The 20,138-nt window shown below is 43.5% G+C and overlaps 1 protein-coding gene across 1 annotated transcript in view; it reads right to left on the bottom strand.

Annotated features, from left to right (window-relative positions):
• Nucleotides 1–20,138, bottom strand: part of LOC122886503 — a 132,805-nt gene that overhangs the window by 89,252 nt on the left and 23,415 nt on the right. The window contains 1 exon segment of the mRNA XM_044218798.1: nucleotides 19,309–19,460. The gene's annotated coding sequence lies outside the window, so the exon portion shown is untranslated.

Here is a 20,138-nt window from a genome sequence, read left to right as displayed (position 1 = left end):
AACTCAGTATAACAGAGCAGCGACAGGGGGCTTTGGATTTGCTTGGCTTTCAGCTAGATCAATGGGGTTACATTAAATGGCAGGAGGCAGAGGCTTGTAGAACATCCAGCAAGATCACTGCATTTCAAAATACAGTATGTGGACTAAAAACAGCAAACATGAGAGATGTGAGAGTTCAGTCTTGTTAAACGTCATTTTTACAATAAGATACAGGATTGGGCTGAACCAGATATTTGTAAATCCATGGTTAACCGTGTGATATCCGGTTACGCTAACCAAACTGATGTTACAGTATGTGGTCATTTAGAAAAATGCAATTGGCACAACATTTTGTAATTATGTTATTTATTATTTTGAAAATCTTCCCAGATGACATAATTTTTAAACAGCATTCCATTAAGTGTCAATCGTAGAAAAGGTTTCAGTCGTAGTCAGATGTGTCGACCATATTCCACAATAACTCTTTTACTCCTCACTCTAAGCGGGTCATATATTAGCAAGCTAACGTAAGTTTTGTCTGTTGTTCCTGTTAGCTATATGCAACAGTTACTGTATGTAAATATTTAATACCAACTCTACGTAGGTTTGTGTGGTGCAGCCTGTTTTAAAATAAGGATGTATGAATTTCCATTTAGTAACCACTTCAGCATAAGTTTGAACTTAGGAACTTGCTGGTGCAACTGGTTCCAGCTCTACTATGCACTGCAAAGGCAAGCTCCTCTGTTGCTGCTTTATCTTTGGCTACAGTATATAAAATGTGAGAGGTGCCATAAAGATCAAATAAATCTTGACAGGAGACAGTCCAGAGAATCACAATGCCAGGAGACGTGCCAGTAGGTCAAGACAGGGACAACATTTGTGGCCCATATTTTACTGCCTTGGCAAGGGTTCAAGTAGTTCTCAGTCTGATTTGTCTGGTCGTAAGGTAAAGTGCTGGCTAAGAGTGTGTGGATATACCAGCAGTGACAGCGCTGACCCACTGAACGCCTGTGATTTACTGCTAAATTCTGCTCATTATTCAGGCCTTTTAAAAATATATAAATTATGCAGAAGTAGCAGGGTGTATGCGTTATTGGTTAAAAAAAAAAAGTTCATACCATATCAAGGATTTGCTGTAAGCAATGATAAATAATATACACCCAACTATTTAATTTTACTCTAAATTGTCACTTTACTGTAGCATGGTAAACAGTAAAGCAGAGGACAGACCATAAGACTATTGAAACCTACAAAGACCAGACACCCCACAAATAAACAGATATTTTAGTCAAACTGAAAGATAAACTCTGATTAGAGTCACGTTACTAGGAGACCCCCTGAAATCCAGTGAGAACGCAGATACTTGCATGTTCCTGTGGACATCCATCAAAAACAGTTTGCCTCGATGCTTTGATGCTTTAAAATAATGCTGCAGTTTGTGTGGAAAAGGCAAAGAAACAGAGGGGAAAAGCTACATTTGGATGAGACGGTGGATGGCGAGATGGGGGCAGTAAGAACTCTAAACTCTGCAGGTAGAGCAGGAGGGTAGTAAACTTCATAAAAGGGAGGTGAATCCCAGCTGACCTGCGGCTTTGCACTGAAACCACATTCTAAAAACACTGCACTGTTTTGCCGTTTTCTCACACCGGACATTGTTTTAATACTATTCCTCCGAGGGATGCACCAATCCAGAATTTTCTCTCCTGATACCAATACTGACACCTCAACTCAGGGTATTTGAAAATAGCATCGGATACCAGTGCTCTCTTTTCCCAACCCTGTCTACTAGAAATTAAGTTTGTATATTACTAAATTGTTTTCCCAATTGTGCTGACAAATGCAATTAATCGCTGCCTGGATGTGGAAGTTCGCTGTTTGTTTTTTGAACTGCACCGGATTCACAAGAAGGTGGTCGGGGTAGATGGCAGTTGTAAAAAGCCGGAGTCCGGGGGTTTGCAACAAAAGCACTTAAGGTTAGGAAAAGATTGTGGTTAATAATCACGTTGTGTCTAGTGATTCAAGTCACTGCTGACGTTTTCTGTATTCAACCAAGACCACCATCTTTTCCTGACCTTAACCAACTGCTGCAAGTGCCTAAACACAACCATAAATAAGTTTAATAATGCTGAACATATTTGCTGTTGTTCTAGAAGACAGGGTAGCAAGTTTAATATCTGTGTACCTCACTACGCGGAAGTCATTGGAATGTTTTATATGTGAGGTCACATGAGGCCAGGGATTGTTGTGGCACTAAAGCTGTATTTAATGTGTATCGGTCACGTTATGGCCGATACCTGATTCATTTAATAAGGTCTGTACCTGGGCTGACACCGATCAAGCAAATCATATCCCCAATACCTCATCAATAAGCCTCTGCTGTGCACCGAAGTCAACAGTTCCAAATCTAATCACAAAAATCAAACGCGTTTGAAATTATTTTAATGAGAATGACAGGCAACGACTTGATCATAAGGCAAAGAACACAATCCATAAACACCACACGCTGTACGATTTTAACTGCTGGCTGTAAGCACCAACTAGCCCAGAGTGGAATGGACTCGGTCCAACTTTGTCCAAACAGTCGTCACGTACAAATCATAACTATAATTGTGCGTTCATGCCCTTAGTCATCACCTCCGCTTCGTCTCAGTTCCTAAGTTAGTTAAATAACACTAAAACTAAAGTCCAAATGACAAACGTCGTTAAAGGTAACAAGGGGAAGATGCTTGGTTTCAGCTATTATAAAAGACTGGTATTACAATACAAAAGAAGTGTCCCTTCCTGATCTATTATGGATACAGTATTTTACATAAAACAGTAAAGTTGATATAATTTCAAATGTAATCTGACTCTAAATTACAAGCACAGTCATTTTTGTGACTTATGAACACCACTGCTGAGGTGAAATCTTGTATCCTTAAATAAAAAATAAAAGATAATGTCCTTTAATGGTGGATTATCCTGCTTCTGACTAAATCATATGGCCACCAAAAATGATTATTGTTACTCAACTATAACAACATCTGACATCTCTCCACCTTTAGGCCCCTGTGCTGTTTCTCCGCTGAGAAGATGAAGGAGCTGATCAGCATCAATGATCTTCATGCACAAAGGTCAGGGGATGTTTTTTTTGTGTCAGGCAGCTCATCTGGTTTGAGCCAATGTCTTTCTAGGTATGTGCTCAGCCTGCGTTTTCTGAATGGTGAGTCATCAGCTGCCACAGCAGTTACCAAAATTACACCTGATGCCTATCAAGCCTGTCTCTCTTCCTCTTCCGCCTGACTGCATGTGCAACATCAAAAAGCTATCTGATCCTTTCAACACACAGGCTGACATTTCAGCAAAAGTCCTCGGGAATTGCAGATGGACTTTGTCTCCCCAAAGATGTGTGTGTGAATAGTATGTATAAGTGTGTACCAAGATGTGTGCGAAAGAATGAGAAAAGACAGAATTTTTCATGCAAGCTGTCAGAGAAAGACTGTAAGAAAATTACCTACTAAAAGAGCCTTTTGGCATAAGCTCGGAGTATGCTCACTTATCATCTCTGTAAGCCACAAAGCATTACAGATCAGGTTAATAAAGTTAGTACTTTAGTAGGAGAGAGGCGCTTTACTGCACAGCACTTGAAGATGTTTTGAAGTTGAATTCATGACACCCTTTTCCACCACCTCAGGTGTTTACCTTTCAAGGGTGTTCCTTTCGAGAGGCAAAGAGGCTGGACAAGAGGCTGGTGGAGAGGACACGGGGAGGTGGGAGAGGTTCATTTCAGAGATGAATAAACACAACACACCCAAGGTTGTCGGTGATAAAATGTGATGCATTGCCAGGGAGGAGATGGCTGTGGTGGTTGTAGAATAGCACCAAGGCTATTGGCCAAGAAGGAGAGTGAATAATGACACTCAATATTCCACCTTAATCTGCCCCCATTCTCTCCTCAATTCACATTTAAGGATCTTTTTCATGTTCATCTCCCATCCAGGCAGGCGGCGAGAGAAAAGATCGAGCAGACTTACTTTTAATGGACGTCTGATAGAATCAATAAGCCTCTGCTGTGCACTGAAAACTTTCTGTGAATGTGTTCTCCACAGGTGTTCAGGGTTTTGCTTTGGTGGGACTAGTTGCAAAAAAACAGGTGTTTAATATTCTGGGTTGATTCTGAATCGGAGAAAGTGTTTGGTTTAGATTTCATGGTACTACCACGATTTTTGGTATATTTCTGCGTATATTTGGTATATGTTTTAAATGACTGCAAACTTGACAAATCTTAAGCGATCTTTCCAGCTACAAAACGTATTTAACACATAGTTGCCTACCAGGCACTGTAAAAAGTCTACAGCCATGCTAGCATCTTCTTCTTACTTCAGGCATCAGTGTGCTTTTTTTATAAAGTTCTTGTCCGATCATCAAACCCCCCACACCTTCCCAACATCTGAATTGGGGTGGGCTGCGTCCAACTATTTTTGTAACTTTCAGAACCAGCAATCTGACAAGGACGTCCTCTTCACGCAGCGACTGGCCATGTGTGCAGAGGTGAAAAAGAAGACAGGATTTGAACTTCTCTCTTAAGCTCTTTTTTTCATTCTTCTTCTATGACAAAGTGAGCCATTCAGAACAGCACCTCGTATTAACTAGTTCGTTACAAGCATACCCCAGCCTTTCGGCGAAGCGGTTCAGGCAAAAATGGTTTACTCTGAACCAAATGTGTCATGATTATAGAAAAGTCAGGAGTAGCACCAAAGTCAGAGATTCATCCTCTGGGGACCGTGAATGTCTGTACAAAGTTTGATGGTTATCTATCCATTACTTGTCCAGATATTTCAGTTTGGACCAAAGCAGTAGACCGACTTACCCAGTTACTGACCAACAGAACAACCAACCGACTAAACTGCTGGCTGACTGACTGACATTGCTATCTCTAGAGCCCTGCTGCTAGCATGGCTAAAAACCTACAGGAACAGAAAGCTTCTGTTTGGAGCCACTTCTCCCTCTAAACCTGAACTGGTTTTTGAAAAGCATTGCACCACAGCCCAGCCATCTATACAGTATAGCAATGACACCAGCCTGGGAGTTGGGACCACACAATGGGCCACAGGATTAATCTAAGAGGCCTCTAAAACTCACTAAAATGCAATTGTCCAAAAGGGAAGTCACTCTTTGATTGAATTGCTCACAACTCATAGACATGAAGCTAAGGAGTCACCATCCAAAAGGCTGGGATACACCGATATATAACACTCATTCACATAATTCATTCATTAAATTTTAAATTTCACTTATGTCCAATGGCTCCCTCCCCTGGAGGCCCCTGGCCCACTCTTGCCAGAACCGCTGCTCTACCAAATCAAAAACAGAACACGGCAAAACTGACTCTTTATCTGTGTTTTGTCAGAACTATCTATCCCAAGGATGTTGTTGCGTCCTGCTGCCTTATCGTAACCTGCTGCATTCACGCCTCTGCTGCGCTGGAAAGTTGTGTGAACACGTGGGCCCGGAAGCCTGTACTGTCACAGCTTTTAATCCCCCTCATCCCAGCCTTATTAGCATATAGCCCCCTCCCCTCTTTGAATGACTTTCATGCTCCCTAGGTCCTCTCCTGCTTCTGCACCATATCTGACAGTATATTTTTGTAATTCTAATGACGTCGCCCCGATCTCAAATTCATTTCGCTTTTGTCTCTCTCTATTTGGGTCAGTTTGTTGTTTTGTTTATTTTCCAGCAGCTCAGAGAGACAGAGCAGATTGCAGCATGTTTAAGTCGCTATCTCTGGCAGGTTATAGCGCAGGGCCACCTTGGGTGAGGATCGGATAAAGGATGTGGAAATTAAAACTGAGTGCTTTGTGCAGCAAGATGTTGTGCAACATCCAGTAAAGCCTCAGCAGTGCAGCTTTTGAGCGGGGCAGTCGTCAGCAGAAACGATAGCCTCTGCTACGGGGGCAAGCAGTTCACTATCCTCCCTTTTTTAACTTTACAACTATATTTGTGGCAGCATTGTTTTTATTGGTACCCTCTTCCATGCTAGTTCAGAGAAGTGCAACAAGGCTGTGGGTGTGTATTGAGGGAAGATTTCCAAGCTGCGTTCGCCTGTCTCCGTGGTATGTTGCAGGGCGATGCAGGAGATCAAAGTTTGGCAGTGTTATATTTTCAGGGCGATTTTTTCCATGGGGCGCATTCATGCTGTGTAATGTTTGGGATGTTCTGGCGCCACTCCAGCACTGGGAGTATATATATATATATATATATATATATATATATATATATATTCACACACAGACACACACTACAAGACACACACAAGCAGAAATATCCTCTCAAACACACACGATCGCATCGCACCAATCCCAGCATCAAAAAGAAACAGAACTGCGAGTCTCTTGTCGCCGTCCAAGGTCGCCTCTTCCTCGGCGTAGATGCAGTAATGATCCCACCTCCAGCGTATGAGAGCACCGAGGTGGGCGCTGAGGTCGCCCTCCAACCTGTCCCCTGGAAACCCCATTTTCCCAGCATTGGGGATAGCGATAGCAGCCATCAGAGAGCAAAGACCGCAGGGGGAGACTCCCCTCCAGCCTTCCCTGCCCTCTGCTTTTGTCTCTAATATGGATATATGAATATGGTATAGCAGGGGCCGCTGCGTTTAGAAAAGCCCTGTGTTTCTCCCATAAAAACCGCATCTATGGCCGTGGAGAAGCTTACACTGTAATCCTGCATGACGGATTGAGTCTGCCACTGCAGCGCTCTCCCTCTCTTTTCCCCTCTCTTTCTTTCCCTCCTTGTTTCCTACAGAAACTTCTGTGGCAGCAGGCGTGTGCTGGAGTGTGTAGACACATACATTTGTCAAAGACAACTGATTGTGTGCGTGTGTGTGTGTGCAGGCGCGTATACGTCTGCGTTATGCGCTCATGTATGTCTATGTGCGCTTTTCGCATTCATTCCATCACCCCTTTCTCCCTAAAAAATGTACGGCAGCCTATAGCTGTGTCTGTTGAAATTTTGCACCAACAGTCAAGAATGTGAATAAATAGATGTCAGTGGCAGGGAATGGAAAATAGGTTTCCCTTTTTGCAAGTAAAAGAACAGAATGTAAAGGATACCGTCACACAGAATTGCACAGTACAAGAGAATGAATCCCAATGGGAAGTCTCAGTGAAAGCGAGTGCTGGAGAGGTATATAGATGACCTGGATTTTGTATCTGCTCCCATGACATGGATTACTGCACACTGGTTGAAATGGCCTCTAATATAAAGGACATTTATATGCTCACGGATCACTACTATTAGGACCCCTCTGAGCCTGATTTGCTCCTGTCCTTATCTATCCATCGTCTTGTCACTCCAGCTCTTTGTCTCTTTCCTCCTTCCGTGCGCATCCACTCTGTATGTTTTTTTACCTCTCACTCTGTTTCATAATCTCCCCCTGTCTCTCTTTCTGTGTCTCTCTCTCTCTGGGTATTAGGCATTCAAAGATCTTTCTGTGGCATGTGGTAGAAGTTATCACCCCATCTCTCTCCTTCCCTCACTCTATCGCTCTAATCTTCCTTAATCTTCCAGCCCAGAGTGAAGTGAGAATTAGTTTCTCACTCTCCCTCATCAATCTCTTGCACCTCCCCTTCTTCTACTTCCCTCTACCTTCTTCTTTCTCCACATCTCTCTCTCTCTCTCTCTCTCTCTCTCTCTCTCTCTCTCTCTCTCTCTCTCTCTCTCTCCCCCTGCTCATCCTCACCAGCTGCTTTCTTAATCCTCCTTCTTACTCAGTTTGTCTCCTCTCTTTTCTCTCATCTCTCCTCTCATTCTGCTTCATGTCATCAACAAAACTGCAGAGGTCATTTCTGCTTTGCCCTTGTGTCTCTTTCTCTCTCCCTCGCCTTCTCTTTCCATTTCCACCTCTTGCTCTCAGATTTTTTTTCTCACTCAGTCTTCAAAAGGCTCATGAGACTTTTGCATTCAACTCAGCCTGTTAACCCTGAGCCGTGTCCTTACCTCCTCGCTGTTCATCGTGGGCACAAACTCTGAGGGAAAGCAGATGTTAACACCCGCTATCCGACGTATAACTTGAAGGAGTCAGAAAGCCCCAAAATACTTGTAGTTAAGGTCATATTTAATTCAGCATTAAAATCCAAAATGTTTTCTATTGAAAAGTGCACATTTATTACACGTTTGAATGTGTCCCATTTTTCAAAAGCAGCTTTTCATTTTTAACCTTTTCAGCTCAGAGTTTTGCTGATTGTACTCGATTGCACTCAGACTCCCCCTCTACCCTTCAGAGCTCAGAAAGCACTTCACAACCATCAACAGAGGCAACAGTGTACACTGTTGACAGGCTACAGCACCACAGAGAGGAATTAATAAACTGCAAAGTTAAAGGCCAGGAGTGGAAACTGTCCCCTTCAGCACATCACCTCACAAATCCAAAAATATATCTTTTCATTCTTTGGTTCATTGTGGCACGTCCAAATCATGTTGTGATTAGAAACACATTATGTACGATTTTGTGTTCTAATCTTTCACCATGCACAAGGTTCTGTGTCACAGTGTGTGTGTGTGTGTGTGTGGGGAGGGGACACACTCATTTTGTCTAATGCGCACCTGATGTTATTTTCAACTTCAAACCCACAGTGGAACATTTTACTTAAAAGCACAGACTGAGCTCAGGAGAAGCACAGCAACAAATGCAATGCATGAGCAACCACCAGTATAATTAGGTGCGCTTTTAAAAATCTAAATATGTTGTCTTTTTTTCTCCAAGTTGTGCCAATAAAAGTCATTTGTGACTAAAAAAACTCCTCCACTTAATTAGCGAAACGCCTTGGCCACAAGTGCTACAGAGGGAAAAGAACATCCCTGTGCACTAAATGCTCCTCATGTCGGATTGTCTCTACAGCGCTGCATCATTTTGACTTCCAGATCTTACTAATAACTACAGTGTTACATTCGACAAGAATAAAGGCCATATACGCCAAGCTACATGGCTGACTAACTCACTAAGTTTCAAAGTAGCGCCATGCACTTTCACTTTGAATCGCACTTTGATTAGACTCATGTACATGAGTCTGTGTGCCGCACAGAGAGCACACCCATTTACATTTTAGAGTCCCAGTGGACAGAGAGCGACAAATGAATATTAATTCCACTATTTCTCTATCGAGGCAGCATAATCATAATGAATGCTATCCTGCGTCGAGTGAGCCTTCAGGATCAAAAAAAACAAAAAGCAGCAGTCCAGGCTGGACATACTGAACCTCAAGAAAACAGTTCAAGTAGACTAAAGAAAGCAAGGCTGAAGAAAAATTGCTTTTCAGTCCCGACCTTAACACTAAGAGTGCCAATGAAAAAACATTCCATGCTGAACTGTGAGCTGCTGCATTTTAACAAGACAGAGTATACAGCCATGCTAGCTGCTCTCTGAGGCTGTACTTATAGGCACAACAGTGCTTTGAGCTAAATGCTAATGTCAGCATGCTCAGATGGTCACAAAGGCAATGTTAAAGAGAGTCTGATAAAGGCAACAAAAGCCATTAATGCAGAGAGCAAGGGATGGAAACAGGTAAAAAAAAAAAAAAGATTAGTGAGAGCGGGATAAACAGATAAGAAGAGCATGCACGTGATGAGAAGCAACAAAGTTAAAAAGATATAGGGATGAGGGGAGAGAATGATGTTTGGTTATCCCAACTCCTCCTCCGCTTTTCTGCCCTTTTCTGGGGAAAAAACGAGAAACAGGAGAAATGAGATGAGTTAAGGACAGAGAACGATGGATGAGAGATGAGAATCACACTGAGCTAAAATGGATATGGGCTGATTACGGCGTAGATTAATGCTGGGTCAGGTTGTTGCCTTAATCAGGAGTGGATTTGCCGGCTGCAAGGCATGTATTAATACAGTACAGCTTGAGGACCTGGGTTAAGCTGTGGATAGTGTGTGCTGCTGAAACAAGAAGGGAGCTGGGTGCTAGTCATTAGCATGCATGCAACAAAGCATGAGAAATCACATTAATCGCAGGGAATGCTAATGACAGTGATTGGCGTAATCACAGCAACACGGGTGGAAGCGGTGAGACAACAGGAGGTCAGCCATTTCTCTGGTTATTATTCTTTCATGTTATTCCGCCCCTGCTGATGTGGCTCCTCGAAAATATCTCACATCCTACTGCTGCCGATGGAAGTTATGCCACATGCCCATTAATCCTGATGATTGTCAAATATTGTGTTCTTACATTCTAATTTTAACAACTTTGTCATCAATTTTTGAAGTCAAAACTGACGGCATCATGACTCAACACCAAAACATCCCACCTCATTGCTGCATCCCAACTGGTACTATTTTTCAGTCCTCCCTCATTTATGTAAAGACTGGATTGCAAACAGGCTTTTTTATGCATGTGTGTGTGTGTGTGTGTAGGCGTGAATCATGTGCGCGACTGCTAACAGCTACCGCAATAACAAATGGACTGCAGGTTGCATTCCCGGCGGTATGGTGGAGCTATATCCACAATCAAGGCAATTAACCTGTATACGTCTGCTGGGATCTCCAGCTGTGGGGGAGACGAAGTTTAACACTGTAACGTACCAAAGTCTAGCTGGTAGAGGGCATCTGTTCGACAAATCAGCAAAGCTACAGTATGTAATCACGTTTCACACCACGCTAATCACTTCAGCCTAATTTATCACTGCTATGAAAACAATCTTATGCGCTATTAAGGGAGAGCAGACGAGGAGGAGGAGGAGAGATGGAGAGACAGAGGGAGGAGGAGGAAGAAAAGCTGTGAGAGGAAGAGATGGAAAGAGAAGAAAAGAGGGGAAATGGAGAAAGCAACATTGTGAACATGTCCAAAAGGGCTCTGATTTGTCTAAAGCTCACTAATTCAATCTTGGAAATCCGATGGAGTGACTGAGCCGTCCCTTTTGCCCTCCTTCTCCTCTCCACCCAGGCCTCATCTTCACCATTTGAGAGCAGCGCTCTCAAAGTCCCTAATCCGGCTCCTGATAGCAACACCCTGCAAGGAGGGAGACATCAACACCATACAGGGGTGGGGAGAGAGCAAGATGAGTGGCAGAAGATGGAAGGCTACGAAACAGAAGGGAAGGCAGGAAGATAGAAAGAAGAGGGGCGAGGAAGAATAACAGGGGATTGTGTGGCAATTGAACTCAGTCTGTTGGTCGCATCAAATTCCTCTTTAATTAAAAGTCTAAATCCTCCTCACTTTTAAAGCCCCTACTTTATAATTAACACTCTGATCTCGTCCCCCCTCCCTCCCCTCACTCGAAAAGAAAAACAATTAAAAACTTTTGCGATTTTTACTTCAAAACCCATTAATTAAAAATCGCCAATGAACAATGGTGCAATATTGAGGCAGACCCCCTCTTTGCTCATTAGCCGCTGGTTAATTGATCCTAACGGCAATGTTTACCAAAGGGATGCTAAAGACGAAAACATTATCATTTTACCTCGCCTAATTGCAGTCTTTAAAGGAGGGGGGCCAAAAGGGAATTTCTGGATGTTTGAGATCATAGGGAAAGTGGATTTCAGAGGCTCCTCTGTGGTTTTGTCTCTGAGGGTTTGCAGTCGTTTTATAGCACTTATAAAAGGTTATGGGATATTCAATATTACATACCTAAACAATTTAGCTAGAGAATTAAACATGGTGGGTAGAGCGCCAGAAGCAGGAGATGCTGTCATTTCTGGTGGTCAGATATCAACGTAGTGGAGTCACTTGTACTCACCCTACACTGTCTGGCCAGTGCTGGGGTCCACTGGCCAGACACCACTCATCCATCAAAACTCCATTACCCAAGATCCATCATAACAGCTCCCAACAGCAAAGACCGAATGCTATTATTTTTCAGAGGACCATAAATACACTAACAACTTCCTCAGTATTAACTTTCTTTTGGCCCCCATTCTCAAAACAATTTCGACTTTTATTTCCTTCTGACTTCGTCTCCTCCGCCGCTTTCACCTCGGGTCGGGGGACGGCTAATGAAAGGCTGGTCTCAGAGGAACATGGGTGAGACATAGCATGGTGTCTCTCAGCCATCTCACTGTGAAGCCAGCTATAAAAAATTCAGGGCAGCTGCTGCAGTCGCCACCAGAGAGCTTCCTTCTGTCATTAAGCCACCTCAGGTGCTGGCCGATGCACCTGTCTGTCTCTTTGCTACTCTCTTATTTTCTCCCTTTCTTCAGTTCCAGACATTATCGCTATCTTATCAATATTCAGCCCCCTACCTCTGGTCTGGTCTCTCCTCCTTTTTTACACATTTGCTTCATCAGAGCCCTATTCTCCTTATTCCCCTCTTTCTTACAACCTCATTTCCATTTCCTTCTTCCCTTCTCTCCTTCTCTTTTTTTATGTCAGGCAGAGCGTGATTTGACCCTGATTAATAAATTCCTTCTTCCACGATGGAGTGGAAACAAGGTGCAGATGCAAAAATTGATTTTTCATCTGTATTGTTTTTTTTCTGTCTTTTTAATGCCAGCAGAGAGAGAAAGGCATCGGAAAAGCATGTTGTGTTATTAACATGAGTGATGATGTCGTTAGCTTGATCCTTGGACCTGTCTCATTGCGTAGTTAGCATGTTTGCGGCGCGCCGTGACAATTTGATTAGCAGCTTTGGATGCAGCACCATTGCGCTGCTAAATCAAGTCTGTCAAAAAGAGCAAGGCACAGATTGACTGCCATCTCATGTTGACTTACAAATTCACAGTGATAAAAAGAGCCATGAAAACACTGAGATGTAGATCCACACCTGCACAAACACTAAATAAAAGTACTCTTAGACCAGTACAAACATGATGTGTCCTGAGAGCAGAAAAAAATCCCTTCATCATACACCACTTTCATCATAAAAATGTATCCACACAATCAGCGAAATTACTCACTGACCTCAAGTAGTCATGTAGATAACTTTAGTTTTGTGTGCCACAGTTTTCAACTTTTCATCCAGGAACTTGTCTGGATAATCAACAAACCTCACTGTGAACTGTTCTTATTTGGACTACTGTTTTTATCTGGATTACTTTCTACAGAAGAAGTTGCCAGTGAGGTCTATGGATTATCCAGACTAAAGGCCCCGTCACACCAGCATTTAAAATGGCAACATTTTTCAGTTTATGTCAATGGATTTGCCACAATCAGTGGATTCCCTCGCAGGGGTAAATCTGTACATATTCTTCACGTGGGGTTCCACTGGTGAACTTTGCCACGTGAATTTGCAATTTGACCAATAGCAAGCTGTCTAGACAGTGCTGACCTTAGGGAAGGAGAGCTGGAAAGTCCAACGTGAAGGAAGCTTATTAGCTTTGTAGTAGCATCCACTTATATTTAACCCTCCTCTGTATAATAGTATAAACTACTCCACAAAACAGTAATGGTTTGCAGACAGTTATGAGACGGGAGTCAAAGGTACAAATACGTGTTTTGAATAAACTGTGTGAGCTTAGCTTGGTTGCTAACGAGAAAAATAAAAAAGAAGCTAATGTGATTAGCGCTAGCATGTTCCCATCTTGCTAGCGTGTAGCCGTTAGCTTGCCAGGTACAGCAGTTTGCCTGGCCTTGCAAGTAGCCACTACGTCACCAAGCCTCTAGCACCACATATTTCGCAAGCAAGAACGGACTAATTTTGCTGTGCTACTTTCTGGTGTGACAGGGCCTCAACTGGGTCACTGATTTCAGAAAGAGATGTTGCTGTTGAATTATTAAATGCTTTTTTTATTGAAAAAGAGTTAAAAATATAAAGAGCAATTCCTCAAAGAAAAATGTTTCCCCTATTCTCTCTAATTTTGTAATTTTTCTTCTTTGAAGAAAGCAACCCCTTCCTACCCAGACCACGTTCAGACAAAACTGGCACATATTTATACCTAACCCACCCTTGTAGAGTACTCATCCTGATCTAAGCATCAAGATCGCAAACTAACATGAAAAAGAATCAAAACAACAAAGGAAAGGTTCATAATACATTTTAGATTTTTCAGTGTTGTGAGCACCACAAATGAAATTCCATTCACCTCCATTGTATTGGGCAAGAAGCAGAAATCTCAAAACCTTTGCAAATAAAATAATAACTATCTACATGGTGATGTGAGAATATGCAGAGGTTTTTTTTTCGGAAATTGGGATTTGGATGAACCAACCTTTTAAAATCCTGCCTATATTTTTTATCTGTGCCTATATTTCCTTCTCTGTGCTTCCCTCTCCTGCTTTATAACCCACATTTTTTCCCTTCTTCCCCACTCAAACAGAATGTTGTCAATTATTTATTCATCACGCCACTCAATAATAATGTCCTAATTGTCCACGCTTCTCTCCCGCGCCTCGTCACGCTCCTTCCAGAGCACTCTCTGGGCCTCTGCCTTTCACACTTTGCACTTCACCTCATGTCTCCCTGTTTTTTTTTTCCTTCTCCGTCTCTCTGTGCATTTACACTCCCTCCCTCACTGTAGGCATCACCCAGCTTCTATGTCATCATCTTTCTTCCTTTCTGCCTCGCCATCACTCCCAACCCCTGTCCATCCTTTCTTGTCCAACTCTCCCACCCACCTCCAGATCGAAAGGCAGACTGCCAGCAGCCTTTTTCATTCAATTAAGGCCCAAGTGTTGCTGTTATTGTTAGCACTAATAATGAAGGCCCTACGTCTAGCTTGCTGCCAGGCTGACACAGGCACGATCATCAATAGGCGCCATCCCTCTTCTCCATCTCCGGCAATCACCGGCCTTATTACTATCATCTGAGAGGAGAGGAGGGCACACACGCACAAACACATACAGGCAGCAGCGCATGTGTGTTTGTGTGCAGACAGAATGAGACAAGTAGGGGGTGGATGGATGGATGGAGAGCCTGAGGTGAAGAGAGTGAGAGAAATGGAATTGGAAGACAGTGGAGGGAAGTGACAGAGGAGATTTGTGTGTGCCTAAGTATGTGTGTGTGTGTGTGTTAGGGGATGCTGGTTTGGAATGTGTTTGGCTGGTTGGTAGGTGGGTGTGTGAGTGAGTGTGTGTGGGTGACAAAGAGAGACAAAGCTAGAAGGAGTGATGAGATTATTATGCGTGTGAGCGTGATATGTGCGTACACAGTGTCTGCACGTGTGGGTGGATATGTGTGTGTGTGTGTGTGTGTGTGTGTATGAAGCAAAGAATGCTGGAGTGGCAGGCAGGGAGAGATGTTAAGCGTGTACCAGGAGAGTGAAGGCCCCTCCAGGCTGTTGTTGCATTTTGAATCCAGGACGCACACTGACATGGATGTAATTGGTGGAAACTAGCTCGGTTTGTGGTTCCGTGGAAATGGAGACATAGTAGTCCTCTTACTCTCTGTCTCTCTTACTTTGTCTCTCTTTATCTGTCTCCATCGCGCCCCGCCTCCATCCTCTTTCTGGTTCCTTCTACTCTTCTCTCCTCCCATTTTCTCGTCTTGTTGACTTTGCTTTATGTATTGCCGAACCTACTCATGTGTAAGACAAATTCCCATTGGAGCAATTAGAGTACTTTTCACTTCTGTTCTCATTCACAGCCCCTCTGCCTCTTCCCTCTCCCTCCCTTCTTTTCTTTTCTATTTCTGTTCTTGTCCTCTTGATTATTTGCGTAGCCTCACAGCGGGTAAATGTGAATTCTCCTACCTTTCCTTTGACCTTGGCCTGCTATGTATACTCTCCTCCTTCTACTGGCTAAACTCAGCTCATGCGATCTTGACCCAACCCCTTTATTATGCTCTAAAACCAATTACCGGCTAAATGTATGGCAGTTTCTGACATCTCCATCGGGACGACAATTCGCATACGTCTCCCCGCATGACCTTCCGGGAGCCACACCGCCGCCATTAAAGTTCACAAAGTTTTGGAGACTAAAAAAAAAAAAAAAAAAAAAGAATCAAAGAGTTGAAATGCTTGTGGAATACTGAAAAGATCCTGACCTTAGCGTGATAAGGTTATATCTGCTTTTGCCTGTCAGATTCAATGTTATAATAAAAAATAGTTGTAAAATGGGTTCCAAGTCAAGGCTGCACCAAATCAGCATGCTGTTTCATCAAGGAACAAGTCAAGATTAAATCCAACATCTGCACTTTTTTTGTTATAATTTTTACATCTCTTCTATGCTGTCTGATTCCTTCAAAATAATGAAATCTCCCTAGAAGAGTAAAATATGCTGGAAATAAAAACAGGGATGAATTGCCAGCACTCATTTCTGTCTTTTTCAGAAAAGAACTCTAGTAAGCACTCACTTGGTTTCCTAACTGTGGGTAATAAGACAGCTCCATTGCTCACGCAGAAAGGTGCTTTTTTCACTCCCCACCCATCACTCATGATAAATAGCAACGAACTGAGTTGAACTATGGCAGTCTCTCAGGCCCCAAACTCTAAATATTTCCAGACCAGCACAACAACTTCCTCTTATCGTGGGGGAGCTGTACTGCAGCCAACTAGCCGGACTCCACCAGCCTCTTTACCAGAGCTTGGTTGAGAGAGCAGAGGTGCAAGGGTTAATCCCCACGCTAAACTGTGCACTGTTACTTCTACATTCAATTACCTCTGGTTAATACACCTGTTCAACCTTCCCTGTCAGTGCGGGAGAGAAGCCATTTCCCTCTTAATTCTGTTCGAAGGAGTGTGCCTTCAAGGAGAGCCAGGTATAAAATGCTCAACATATTTCTGAGACTAGTGAGGCAATAGAAAAATTATTTTGTTTCATAAACATGTTACGCATAGCGGATTCACGCTGATTGGTGTCAAGCTGATTGATGGAGTGGGAGGGCAAGTTAATATATGAAGCCACAAGGAGGCAAGCTGTGTAGTGCACAAGTTGCATAAAGAGCTGCAGCATGAGGGTGTCTGCCATTTGAATGTTATTGCTCTTGTGGGTGTGCGCACGCATACACGAGGGGCTTAAATTGAATGCCCCTCTTTTATAACACACATACATTTGCACTCAAGTACAAATGACTCATAGCGTATACTATGTCTTCTCACCCAAATATAATCACGCACACACACACAACACTATGTCTCCCCCACCACCGCTGTGTGTTTGTGGGCTGTGTCTCTGGGAAAAGTGATAGGTCCCTGTCTAAGCTGGAATGAGCCCAGAGTTATAAATACACACTGGGAAATATATCCCTGAAATAAAGCGCCAATACAGAAGCAAGTGAAATGCTGCAACGCTTCCATTTATTGCTAAACTTCCTTTCACTGTTTATGGTGCCAGGAATAGGAGCTCAAAGCCCCCTTTAAAGTCATTCACTTGTTGGAAATAAGTCAACGGCTGTCTGGGAAGGATAACTGGCTGTGTGCTGTGCGACCGAATGACCTATCAATAGATTCTGATTTTAAATGACACGATCTAGAGTGATGACAACAGCTTCTGACCCTTTATTATTTATCCGGGGCAGCTTTTTGCTGAGCGTGCAGGCTTTTTTTAGTAATACCCTGCTTCACATTCATACAATTCCACACATTCATGCCTGAGATCTGCCCAGTACAACCAACAGCATCCACTGTTGGCTACTCAGCAGCTTCACCGGAGCATTACTTATTCACTTTCCCCTCTTTGCTGCCTCACCAATAGCCTTTCATTCACTACGGATTTCTCTATTTCAAAAATCATGTTGTTCACATTCAAAACTTGTGAGGCGGTCATACATCAAGCGGCGGCGGTGGCTTATTGGGCCGATTGCGCATTGCGGCTTCACAGAGTCACAGTGCATCACGACGGCAGTTCCATTAATTGGAAAAGTGTCTTCTATTTGGGGGCATGATTAAAATGTGGTGTGCTGTGTTTTTTGCGATAAAGACTCAGGGAGATGGAGAGATAGGAGGAGAGCGCACTCAGAGGAAGGAGAAGAGAAGAGAGGCCCAGAGGCCCAGCATGCTGGGTCACAATCCAACGCCTGCGGGGGGTCACCGGCAGGAGGCGGAGCATCATCCGGCTGTATAAAAGTGGACTAAAAGCCTGCGTTTTCCCTCTGTGGACTTGTGATAAACTGAGCACATAAAGGGCTTCACAAAGCTACCAGTCTGGTCTGTAAGAGTTATGGCAAGAGGTGGTTATAGATTTAACCTATAGTTACAGGGATGACAGTGTAGAGGAGCAAATGTTCTGACACAGTAATACCCCGTTTCATTGCAGTGAGGATGTAAAAAAGAAAATCTCAGTTTCCCCTCTGAGATCCTTTATTGCCGCTCCTCTACACTGCTGCTCACTAACTGATGAATATTTATACTGTTCACACTTTAACACAGCCTGATCTCAACTCTGCCATTTTACACTGCTGCTGATACTCTACTTGTGAATCTCAGAATAAAGCTGCAGAGTTGGGGACATTGTGTCTCTAATGGGGAAACGTGTCTCTCGTGTCTGTGTGGGGTTTTTTTTAACTCTCCCTTCTACTTGTCCCTGATTCCATGGTTTGATCATGTGACAGGCCCTGGGGTGTAAAGAGCCAATGTGGAAACAGGCTTGGCTGACTGCTCTGGCTACACTCCCTTTTCCATACCTCCAGGGGGCCTTTGCTACCCCGCTCCCATGCTGCTTATTGCACCTCAAGGTGGGCTTTAACCCTGGATAGTTATCCATCCCTGCTCCACAGCTCTCGGCTCCCCCAAGGCCAGTCTGGCTACATACGGAGGCCAAGCCCAGGCTGCTTTGGGGAGGGAAGCAGCATTGCCAGGCTGGAGATCCTCCTCTGAGGGGCTCAGCGGGAGCTGAACTGGAGCCAGGTGGTGTGGATAGATCACTGGTAACCACAGGGTTGGGTAGAGACACACAGGCTGCAGGCTGAGCACAGCCAGACGTCTCTGCATGGCTTCCTCATCTTCAGCTCCTCGCAATCAGCTGCACACCTCAGCAGCCATTGTCAACATAAAAATGGGTTCCATTTTCACTGCTACTTTGTTCAGGAGCAGTGAGCTGAACAGAAGAGGTAGAGTAATTATAGGAGCCAGAATGAGCACTCTGATTGCAAAATAATGTTTCAGGGAAGAATTTGATAGCAATAAGAAATAGTAGGGGAAAGAATGTTGGAGGGGAACTTTCTTGGCAAAAAAAGAAACACATCCAGAGATTTTGTGGTGGGTTTTACCCATAAACATTGTCCTGTGTAATTAAACATTTCTGGAACTATGAATTTTCATGAGACTGTCTTTTTGCTGTGTTCTGTCTGTGTATATGTGTCCCTTAATCTGTACAGTGGTGTGAACTCCACTCCAATTCGTCTATCTTCCATTCAAACAACACGACCCCGGCTGGTTTCAGAGCACGGGCGGAAAAAGCTAAAAAAAAATGTTACCGGTCGTCCATTTCCCGTCTACAGGGACCCGAGGATCATGTGGTGGCAACAAATCGAAAAGCATCTTCACCTGGTGTGTTGACTTCAATTCCCGTGTCTGGAGACGCGAGACACGCGCTGTACCTCAACGCCGCTCTCTGCCAACCATCGATCTGAGGCTCTAAGACTTGGCCAAAGAGCTATCAACCTTTTAAAGTGTCACTTTCAGAGGGAAATGGATTGCTGCGGTGGGAGGGGGGAGAGGACAGAGAGAGACAGAGAGGTGGAGGGTAAGACATTCGAGGACAAACAACCGGTGTAATCAAATCACTCCCATCAGAAGCTCATCATTCATCACTAAACAGCTCACTTTAGTATATTAGTGTGTATGTGTGTGTGTGTGTATACAGTATGTGTGTATATGATCACATTAAGTGTCCTGTCTGTTTAGTGTCGTAAGTCATTGGGTGTATGTTTTCATAGTGACCTACCAAGGGACTGCTGATGCAAATTAGCTTTAAGCTAACTCTGGTACATCAAATTGCAACATTTATGTAGGAAAGAATCATTTTGCCAAATGCGCCTTTTTTCTTTCATTCTGAGACTGAGATGAGAAGAAAAGGTAGAACTTTATTCATCCCAAGGGAAAAAATGTTATACTTGATCGATAACAATCTCTTGTCTGTGCGTCCGTAACATTACAGAGCTGGAGTCAGGATTTGTTTAGCGTAGCTTAGCGTATGGAGGCAGGGGGGAAACAGCCACCTACCGACACGATTAAACCTACTGATTAAAACGTTGTATTCCGTCTGTTTCAGCCAGAAACAGAAATATGAATGTAAAAACAGCTATTTCTGGTATACTGACTCCAGCTCTGTACTTATGCTGAGTTCACATCATATCATTCTGAATGTAATTACA

Source organism: Siniperca chuatsi, linkage group LG13 (genome assembly GCF_020085105.1).
Source record: "Siniperca chuatsi isolate FFG_IHB_CAS linkage group LG13, ASM2008510v1, whole genome shotgun sequence".
In the NCBI taxonomy this organism is placed as follows: domain Eukaryota; kingdom Metazoa; phylum Chordata; class Actinopteri; order Centrarchiformes; family Sinipercidae; genus Siniperca; species Siniperca chuatsi.
This window is presented reverse-complemented; position numbering and strand designations above follow the sequence as displayed.